This window comes from Gymnodraco acuticeps, unplaced genomic scaffold (assembly GCF_902827175.1).
Source record: "Gymnodraco acuticeps unplaced genomic scaffold, fGymAcu1.1, whole genome shotgun sequence".
Lineage (NCBI taxonomy): Eukaryota > Metazoa > Chordata > Actinopteri > Perciformes > Bathydraconidae > Gymnodraco > Gymnodraco acuticeps.
In genome coordinates, this window is record NW_022992022.1 from 193,573 (window position 1) to 202,173 (window position 8,601).

Genomic DNA, 8,601 nt, shown 5'->3' on the forward strand with positions numbered 1-8,601 from the left:
ACATGATATAGCATTTAATCACGGCAGCATGTATCTGTATCTGCCAGTATAATTGTATGTTCAAGCTAAGGACCCGGATCAGCCATTCTCTAACAGGGCTGGAATAGAGGGATACGAGGGATGTCTAAAATGCATGATCTGTTTGGTATTTTGAGCATCATAGACATGTTTTTTTATATATTTGTATATATGTGAGACACATAATATATGCCTACAAATAGTATAATAGGATACCTTTAAGGTACTGTGTTCAGCGGTTTAAAATCCACATTCCTTCACCTTGTGCATACTTGCCAGGGAAGTAACTTTGCTGTGAGCAGTGAAGATATATCATCTATGGTAGTGTTTAGCAGTATACTTAAAAGCCAGTGCCTCAAACATGTCACTGAGAAAATGGAACAAGCAGCACACACGTAATTCACAAGTGTGGTTACTCATGTTTCAGTGTTAACAGCCTGTAAAGCCTCCAAGCCGCACTGAACATGTCTCATTTATGGGCAAAGAAAAGGCGTTAACAGGAGTATTGACCGAATTGAATGAAGTCTCCTCAACAACTCTGATAATGGAAAAGGGATTTGATAGAGAGGCTCGACACAAATAAATGATGGATCCATGTTTTTTCCAATGGTTTGCTTGAGGTCATGCTATTAAAAGTGATGGGTTTATCAGAGAAATAATATTTATAATGTATTATTGAGGCACTGTACTTTTTGTAATGCTGTATTAAACACCATCAATCAATGCGATAATAAAGCATAGACTGTTAGACATTCAGACCATTTGTATTAAATAAATAAATATAACAAAATCCTTTCTATTGCAATTGATCTAAAGAGTAATGTGTTAATTAGCTAAATGGCACTCTTTTCATCTCGGCAGCACAGTTAATAAAATCAGCTCTTGAATTAAGGAATGGATGGATAGATAGATAGATAGATACGGCCGTTAGAGGGAAGAGAGAGCAAGCGTCTGAAGGATGAATTGATATAAGGATGGATGGGGCAGGGAGGTGAGGTGATGAGGGGAAGAGTAGGGATGCATGAATAGGGGAAGGAAATATGTAGAGGCATTAGGATGAGACCATATGGAAAAAAGTTAGAGAACTGAGAGGAATATTTCTTATTCCCTATGGCTGATCTCACTGTCTCATGTCTTTGTTGAAAATCTCACTAAAAACGATGACCTCTGCAGTGATCAGGAATAACCTTATATAAAACTGCATTCATTTAACATCAATGTAATGATGTATAAATTCCTTCTTTTAATGACTCATTATGTTCTATCAATTCATGCACTGTAAGTAGCCTTTCCGTGCAGGGGTTGCTTTTCATCCAAGCAAATAGAAATAAACGAATTGCATGTTTTGTCTCTGGATTTAATTGGATTTAAGCGTCAGAATACAGCATTAGTTGGAAAACATAAAGCTATAGGCAGGAGAATATAAAGCAATAAATACTGATTTACTGAACTACCTGTGTCATCCTTGTATTTCCAAACTCAAACAACACACACAAGTTTCATAATTACAATTTTATTGGCTTATGTTTTGCTGTCATCTTCAATGCAAAGTTGCATTTTCAGGTAAAGTAAAACATGAAAGACGATTGGAATGGGTTGTTTTATGGTCTGGAATTGTCTGAAGTTGAAAGACAACATAAACCCCATGAAAACTTAAAAAAATGGAAGCAGGATAGTTTAATTTAATTGTTGCATTGTAATGCATTGCAATGTGCCAGCCAGTATTTGAGGTTTGTATCAAGTATTTTTTTCACTTTGTTCACCAAGACACATTGAAATAAGTATAAGTTAGTTTTTCCTTCTTGACGTCTTCCCTTCATAAAAGGCATAGAAAGGAGACACAGACATTGCCTGGACACACACAGGTCCCTTGGCTTTACATAATAGCTATGCTGTGTCACGTTCAGCAGACACTGTGAGAGTGTGTGTGTGTTTGAATGCCAGAACAAGTAGAGGACATGCAGCCTGGAGCAATGAATTCCAATAGCTTAGGACCCCAAGGTACACATACACTTACACACCTCAGAAACCACACACACATAGACAGTGATTATAACCCTCACACTAACACAGCTTGTATACAGCTCAAAACTATGTTTTATTCAGAACAATGCAGCAGCCTAAAGAAAATGCTAATGAAGAACCTTAAGATTTCTTATACCCTGCATACTGGGAGATTGATTGATTTGCTATGCGAGTGTGTAAGAGTCTTTGCATTGCATTATTCCAAAAAAGCCACAAAGGCAGAAAAAGCAGAAATACTCAGTGGGCCTCCAGGACAAATATGAATCCATGACATTGCTTGTGAGGGCTTTGGTGTTGTAAGCTTTGTTGGAGCAGGCAGGGTTAAGTGATCTGCTTAAGGACAGTGGGGGGAACTGGCTTATACTAACCTGTCTGACTAGAGGCAAAGATTACATTTTGGGTGCTGTCCTCCCTCGTAAATGTGAATACAGCACAAGGAATATTGCTAGTTGGCCCATTTGATTACTAACATGCAAACTCATTAAATGCTTTGTTTTACATGTCTTCAATTAGAAAAGATACAAGAAAGGATACTCTGAATAAACAAAGGCAGACTGCAATGTGGAGGGTAAATTGCTCTCTGAGTGAAACAACATCTGCTCTAGTTCTAGTAGACTATGTTAACGTTCACTCTTATTTAGTACCTCCATATCATATAGTTTATATTTAAACTGATCTTGCTTTTAAAATGGTCTAATTTGCTTGCAACTCGTGGACCCTTCTGCCTCTGTCACTACATCTTCATGAAACACATTTAATCAGAGACAGCTAAATGAACATTGTTACCATCTGATATGCAATGTATTTTTCTGAGAGGAGCCTCAGATGATACAAATACCAATATGTGTGCACAGCAAAGTGAAACACATCAGTAACATATTTAGAATGTCCATTTGAACCCTGTTTCACACACACTTTAACTCACACACAGAGTGTACAAACTACCTAACAGAAGAGACCTTGTTTCTTGTTGTCAGGTTGTAATCTTGGTGCTTTATTCCAATTTGCTTTGCCCATAAGCTTGCCGTTAGCAGCGCCTCCAGCTGTGCACCACTTGATTTGAATGAGACATGCTAATAATGCCAAGAGGCCATCTAAGGCAAAGCTTCCTGCCAGTGAATGACACAAATTATTAAATAACACATTGTGTTTCTCCAGCTGCCACTTGCAGATCTGTGAGCACATGAGTGTGTGTATATGAACTCTATGAACTCTATGTCATTCAAAATAGGGCTTCTGTAAAGGATTACATATATACATAAATAATATACATTTGGAATGTACTGTACTGTAATATTTTCTAGTTTTTCGGGTCGGCTCTCAGTCCTGCTCTGCTCACCCTCCATAACATCTGCCACTGATCTTCACTAACATATTTAAGGGCCTTGAGGTTTCTGGTTGTGACCACTGCTCCACATCTCTTCCCCCACCTCAGGGTTTGTCTCCAGCAAATGCAATTCAGCCACATTGTATAGTCATCTGTCTGTCTGAGCAGAAACACTGTCATCTTAACAAATGCTGCTGTCTGCACCAGCTCCGTGCAGGCGGAAGCTCCATCAGCTTCCTTCGGTCATGCATCACTCATACAACCTGAAGCTTTGTTCTGTTCTTGAAACCTAGTTTTCTTTTACTCCGGCTTCGGCCTTGATTAATCAATCCACTGTACACTCTTATACAGTAATTATATGCTGTAGAACAAACAAAAAAAATCACTTTTCCTTGGAGGGTGAAACATAGGGAAAGATGGAAGAACTATATGAAAAACATGAGTAAAAGTTGAAGCGAACTTCATGGATCTTGGTTAATTTTTGTGACCCGAATACATTCAAACGTGCCGCCTGTCCAGCTCTACACTCCCCCTCAGCACTCAGCCCTGCTCAGGCACGTTCTGCTAAACCAAAGCCTGAGCACCAGAGCTTCCTGCAGTATGAAAGTGGGTGTCTCTGGTGTGCCAACCCCTGCCCTCCTTCAAACTGGCAGGTATAGGATTGCTTTGTTAAGTCAGTGGTGCCTGTTTAGAGGTTTTTTCTGAAGACTTAGCAGGAGGGTACTTGCTTCAAACAGCCAGCTGCTGCCACAGTGATGATGCTGCCAGATTATTAATAATAGGCACCCGTCCTCTTTATGACATCTTGGAGAGCTTCCATTTCAATTGAATCAGTTGAAGTCCAAAGTGACAGTCTCTCTTGTTCTTAACACTTTCCTGCACAGAACGACCCTCTTCCCCTTTTATTCATCTTTAGTCCCACTGGTATACTGCAACTAGCCCTAGTTGTTATGCTACTTTGCAGCTCCAAGTGGACATCTTTCCTGAATGGTTAACCCCCACCTGAACAGGCCTATCTACCCTCCTGCTCACCTTAGATAGCCATGAGTCTCCAGCATTCAATAATGTATCCCTGTGACATATTTGTCCCCAACAACCAACGTAGAGAACATTGTGAACAGGTATTTCTGGTACCCTCTGTTCTATCTTGAAGTGACAGTACACCACAAAATAAAAAATATATATTTGTTCTCCTACCTGTAGTGCTATCCATCCATTCAGATTGTTTTGATGCAAGGTTTTTGAGTGTTGAGGTGTCAACCGCAGAGATGTCTGTCAACTCTCCAACACAACACACCTCAACAGCATGTGTGCATCAAATCATGGACGAGAGGCTTGTGATAGCGCAAGATGTAAACATGTATGCCGTCTTCCTAGGCTGAGCTAGCTCCGAAAGCCCAGGAGAACTAATTGTACATGAGTACACACTTCTCTGTAGTGATACTTTAAAAGAAAATAGTTCCTGAATGAAATTGCTCAAGGTCTGTGGATTATCTCGAGTGCCAGGTCATGATTTCAGAAAGAAAGAATGCTGTTGAGTTTTTCAAATGTTTATTTTGGCACTTTGAGCACCACAAGCAAAGGGCCATTTGGTTCCATTATATTGAGAGAAATCTGACATCTACACAGCTGCTATCTCTGCATTTCACACCAAAACAATCTCAGTAGATAAATAGCACTACAGGTAAGAACCAGTTTGTATGTCTTACCACATAACACAGCAATCTTAGCTTGCTGTCCCTCTGCACTGCAAAAACGCCCTGTCAAATTTAAGGCCAAACGTTCTAGATACAAGCATGCTTGCACTTAAAACAAGCACATTTGGCTGCCAGTGCAGTAAGCAAATTTCACTTGATAAGATGTCTTAAAACAAGTCAGGCTGTCCGACTATCATTATAGTCGGACAGCCTGACTTGTTGACATACAATCTTAAAATAAGATTAAAAAGACTAATTTCAAGCAATCTAATTAAGCCTATTTAATGCAAAAGAAGCCTATTATCACTCAAAACTAGGGTACTTTTAGCATCAAATTACTTAAAATGAGATTTAGGGAGACGTGTGGCGCAGTGGGTAGTGCGTTGGGATCAGGGGAGCATAGGTTCAAACCCCACTGCAGTCAGCATGTCGTTGTGTCCCTGAAGACACTTCACCCCAAAGTGCTCCTTTGGGGATTGCCCACAGTATTGAGTATGTAAGTCGCTTTGGATAAAAGCGATAACAAGTTACATGTAATGAAATTCTTGTTTTTAGGGAGATAAATTAGAACACATGCTCTTAAAATAAGTAAACATGACAATTCTTTCAAAAAACACGTTTTTATTAAGTCAGTCCATAACAAACAGGATCATTTATTAAATGAACAAAGCTCTTCAACATATATACATCCTCATAGAACTTACAAACATTGGACACAGAATTCAAGTTCTCTACTTTTTTGTGAATTCTGCCCATTCAGCTATTGCTTTTTTGTATGAATGAGTAAGGTCACGCTCGTGAATACTGTCCTTCAGTACCTCAGTCTGGATGACGGATAGGAGAGTAGCAACACATTTGGGGTAGGTGAGGTGGAAGGTGTAAAAACACTCCATCAGGATGAGTGGAGCCTCGTGCATCATTTCCCTAGGTAGGGTCATCAGTGGGATTTTGCCAACAGCCAGGAGGAGGTTAGTAGAGTCTAGGATGACTGGACTGGTGATGGGCCGTTTCTGGAGAAACGTATTGGGGTCCTCGGATGGCTGAGAGCAACAAAGTAGAGACAACAAGTAGAACAAAATTAAACCTCAGGGCATATGAAGTTTTATTTCAGTTTAACTGATACTGAGTACCTGATACCTGAGTTTCAACAGTCACATTAAAACAGTTACTAAATCAGCCTACTATCACCTAAAGAATATATCTAGGATTAAAAGACTAATGTCACAGCAGGATTTGGAAAAACTTGTCCATGCTTTTATCTTCAGTAGACTCGACTACTGCAATGGTGTCTTCACAGGTCTCACTAAAAAATCTATTAGGAAGCTGCAGCTAATTCAGAACGCTGCTGCTCGAGTCCTCACTAACACTAAGAAAGTGGATCACATCACTCCTGTTCTGAAGTCTTTACACTGGCTTCCTGTGTGTCACAGAATAGATTTCAAAATACTGCTGCTGGTTTATAAAGCACTGAATGGTTTAGGCCCAAAATATATTTCTGACCTCCTGCTAAATTATGAACCATCCAGATCTCTCAGGTCTTCAGGGACTGGTCAGCTTTCTGTCCCCAGAGTCAGAACTAAACATGGTAAAGCAGCGTTCAGTTATTATGCTCCAAATACCTGGAACAAACTCCCAGAAACCTGCAGGTCCGCTGCAACTCTTACTACTTTTAAATCCAGGCTGAAGACTTTTCTTTTTTGTCGCTGCTTTAATTGAACTATTCATATCTTAGACTGCACTGTAACTTTATCCATGTACTTTTTTCTTTAATGTTTAATTGCACTGTAACTTTTATCCATGTATTTTTTCTTTAATGTTTATTTTATTAGCTTTTCTTTTTAATGACTGATTTTAAATGCCATTTTCTTAATCTCTTTCATTTTTTGTAAAGCACTTTGAATTGCCTTGTGTTGAAAAGTGCTATATAAATAAACTTGCCTTGCCTTGCCTTGCCTTACTGACTCAGACTCACCTCAAGAACATGGAATAGTGCCTCACTTGCTGACCCAAGCTTTTTGGGTGGGGAAGTTGGGGAAGGAAACATTGAGGGAAGTGCCTTCATCAAAGCAATCGCTTGTCCAGCTGAAAAACAATATGGATACATGATCAAATGCATTGTGCTTGTTTTTGTTAGGCAATTTGACTTTGACATTAAGTGTTGTGTAACTGAAAAGTAAGCACAAAAGCAAAAAAATAGTTATTTGCAGAGCCCAAGGGAGTATAAGATAATCATGGAAAAACTATGCTGTTGGTGAACGACAGTATCCCTGAAGCGACATGAATCTTAATGTCACCTTGGGAAATTGTACATAAACTGGTGCTACTTTTTTTTCAAAATTGGCCTGAATGTTGCGCTAAGACAGAGAGCGTGGGATCACCAAAATCAAACGGTTCTCCTAGGGATATTGAATGTGCACAGCGAAATGAAAGAGTGAAATAAAAACGATTGCAGTTATTGGATCAGCAAACTGAAAGTTTGGCTGGATAGTGGGGGGGGCAGCGGTTGGGGTGAATTTATAATATCCCTGACACTTTCACTGCAGGGGATATAAAAAGCACTTGTCAGTTGCACAAGGGAAAGCAAAACAATAAGGGTCACCTGTATGCATGACATAAGGTAGTAGTGACCTACCTATCATAAACATGATGTATATTTATATTTTGGGAATATTGACCCTTTTATTTTAATTAAAAGTGCTCCAAAGTTGCATTTAGGTCATCATTCTTTCCTCAAAAGACAACCCCTACATTAACTAAAGCAGTGTTTCCCTACTAGCTTTGAGATCATTTATAACTATAAGGTTTTATGTATTTTTTATGTGGTACTTTCTCAGATATGGGTCTGATTTATTGCTCTAAGCTTAAGGACCAAAACAAAGAACTCAATGTAAAGATGTTATTCTCTCTCCTGTTTTTATGTTGTTGGCAATCTCAAACCAAGATCATTTGCTCTATATTATGTATTTTTTAGAGCCTTGTAAAGCTTCTGGCTGTTTATGCGGTTTCTATTGTATGGTGTAATATCTCTAGTTTCCACTGAGCAATAATAACTGAAAAGAAAACTATTTTCATTTGCACAGGACTGAAAGTGATCTCACTGAGTGTCCCATTATCATTCTTCTAACCATGGTGCCTCATTTATATACGTTGCAGGAGCAAAGGAAAGTGCTACTATTGAAGCCAGGGTTCCTACTGTATTTTTGTTCTTACATTCTTTAGATTGGATTATTCTAACGTTAAAGTCGGACCTTGTAAAGGTCACCTATTATGCAAAATCCACTTTTTCCTGTCTTGTATACATAAACATGTGTCCCCTCTGCGTAAAGAGATTCTGAAAGTTTCAGGAAAAAAGATTCGCTCACTTTTTGCCCTGATCCATTTATATAAAAACCTGTCTGAAAATGAGCTGATCTTTGGCCACTTTATGATGTCATAACGATTTTTTAGCTTGTGTAACCATTAGCCAATAACCAACCAAGGTAACCCCCCCCCCCCCCCCACCTTATCACCTGAATCCCCTCCTAGACCACCATT

At 39.1% G+C, this 8,601-nt stretch overlaps 1 long non-coding RNA gene across 1 annotated transcript; it reads right to left on the reverse strand.

Moving 5' to 3' along the window:
• Window positions 1–5,671: 5,671 nt before the first annotated feature.
• On the reverse strand, window positions 5,672–7,100 carry LOC117536579. The gene is made up of 2 exons (XR_004567581.1): window positions 7,040–7,100; window positions 5,672–6,107 (listed from the first exon to the last, which is right to left on the reverse strand). It is a non-coding gene; the product is annotated as an uncharacterized LOC117536579 (long non-coding RNA).
• Between the last annotated feature and the right edge of the window lie 1,501 nt (window positions 7,101–8,601).